Source organism: Otolemur garnettii, unplaced genomic scaffold (genome assembly GCF_000181295.1).
Source record: "Otolemur garnettii isolate 467f Iridium unplaced genomic scaffold, OtoGar3 scaffold00064, whole genome shotgun sequence".
Classification (NCBI taxonomy): Eukaryota; Metazoa; Chordata; class Mammalia; order Primates; family Galagidae; genus Otolemur; species Otolemur garnettii.
This window is the reverse complement of record NW_003852459.1, coordinates 5,547,024-5,549,628: the sequence shown is the minus strand read 5'-3', so window position 1 is coordinate 5,549,628 and position 2,605 is coordinate 5,547,024.

The following is a 2,605-nucleotide window of genomic DNA, read 5'->3' as shown; positions in this document are numbered from 1 at the left end:
GTCTACAGATTCAATGCAATCCCCATTATAATACCAACATCATACTTTGAAGAACTGGAAAAAATGGTAGTTCATTTTGTATGGAGCCAGAAAAAAAAAAATCCCATATAGCCAAGGCAATTTTTGTTATAAAAATAATGCCAGAGGCATCATCTACCAGATTTTCAGTCATATTACAAGTCCTTACCAATCAAACCAGCATGACATTAGCAGAAAAATAGGGACATGGACATATGGTCCTGAATACAAAATACAAATCAGAAATACAAATTAATTGATTGCACTGTGGTAGAAATTGTTCAGATTTCAATCACAGTTGAGGTTGCAAGAGAGTTCTTTTAATCCTTGATGAATTAGGCAGAAAAGATGAATAATCATATAAAATAATATTTTAATAACATATTTAGTAAACTGTATTACATTAATATAAACACAAACTGTAAGTATGAACTTGAGTCCATACATAACCTGAATAAATGGTGTATTCAAACTACTTAATTAAACGTATTGTTCAAACGTTTTGTGTTGAAATATTACAACACATCCAATATCTATCTCTGCACATTAACATATTAACATTGAAAATGAAGTAGAAAAATAATACTATTGTGTGCAACAGTTAGAGATCACACATTCTTCTCAAATATATGTGAAATATTTAGGAAAAAATGGCCATTTAGCAGTCCTCAGTAAGGAAAATAAACCCACAGACATAGACGATAAAAATGTAATTAAGTTAGAACTCATAAAAATATAAATTTTAAAATCTCTATACATTTGGAAATGTGAATAATCCTAAATAACTCATGGAGCAAAAGTAAGGAGATCAAAAAGAAATCAAGAATATTTAGGTACAAGTATGTGTACAATCAAATGAACAAAAATCAGCTGTATTTGTATATACTACCAATGAGCAACTGGAAAATGAAATACAAAATAATATCAATTATGTTGGTGTTACAACAAGAAATAATTAGAAATATACCTTACAAAATGCTTAGTGATATATATATATATATATATACACATATATGGACTTGGGAAATTTAGGAAAAAAGGATATGAAATGGAAATATATAGTACTGAATATATAATTTAGAAGATAAGCTAAACTGAAAATTCAACACACTAACATCCTACTTCAGAAGTGAGCAAACTAAGAAAACAGCAAAATAAAGTTAAGGAAAAATAAGATGAAATAAAGATAACACTAGGAATTTAGAAAAGAAGAACAACATATGGATCAAAAAAGTGCAAGTTTGTGCATTGAAAAGTCTAGTGAAATAGGTAAGTGATCAGCAAAGTTAAGGAAGAAAAAAAGAGAAGGCAAAAATAAACATTTGTAGGATCATGAAATGGGTACACAAGTTGTACAATACAGTGAAAAGTAGTATTAGTAAATTTATTACAATTATTCTAGAGACACTGAGATAAAAAGAGCAAATACACAGGGAAAGTAAAACTTATCAAAATTAAATTACAAAAGCAAAGACTCAAAAGCTCACATCAATGTTCTTTCAAGTGGTTAAGAAAAAAGAAATAATTGTAAAGACACTATGGGAAAACCACAAGTCCAGATGGTTTTATTGGCAAATTCTACATAATTTCAATGAATAGATCATTTCTATCACGAGTAATAAACACGAGAGAATGCCTCACCATCTTTTCTATTAAAGCAATACAATCTTTCTTTGAATCCAGACAATACTAGCATGAGAAAACCAATTTACAGGCCAATCTTACTGTGAATATAGATCAAAAGTCTTTATACTCACAAGCCAAATCCTACAGTGTATAAAAATGATTATCCATCATAAGCAAGTTGAATTTATCCCAGGATTTAAAGGCTGGATTAACATTAGAAAATATATAATGTTAATTTACCACATAAAAAGATTAAAGGAGGAGAAATGTATGATAGTCACCATACGATAAATTCAAAAGCAGCAGAAAAACGTATTTGATAATATTCAACACCTATTTATGATTAATTCTCCTAGGAAGGATATCTATTAAAGAAATCTACCAGAAAACTCTCAGCAAGCAGTATTTCAATTGAAAATATTCAAAAATAATCAAAGCATTTTCCTAAAATTATAATGACTCTTATTTAAATAAAAACCTAGCCAGCACCAGAAAAAGGAAAGTAAACAAATAAATAAAGATAGGCAAATTATCTTTTTAAAAAACAACAGATGCTATGATTGTTTACATACATAAGCCAAAGGAGTTTACAGTAAAATTATTAGTAATAAGAAATTCTAGCCTGACACATTCACTCACGCCTGTAATCCTAGCACTCGGGGGTGCCAAGGTGGGGTGGATATATTGAGTGCATCAGTTTGAGACCAGCCTGAGCAAGAGCAAGACTCAGGCATGTGGTTGGCACCTGTACTTCTAGCTACTTAGGAGACTGAGGCAAGGGAATCAATTGAGCCCAAGAGTTTGAGGTTGCTGTGAGCTATGACTGCACAGCACTCTACTTAGGGCAATAATATGAGACTCTGTTTCAAAAAAAAAAAGAAAGAAAAGAAATTCTAGACATCCTTAAGATAAATATATAAAAATCTATGGCACTTCTGTTCAACAGTAATGTGTGTGTGTG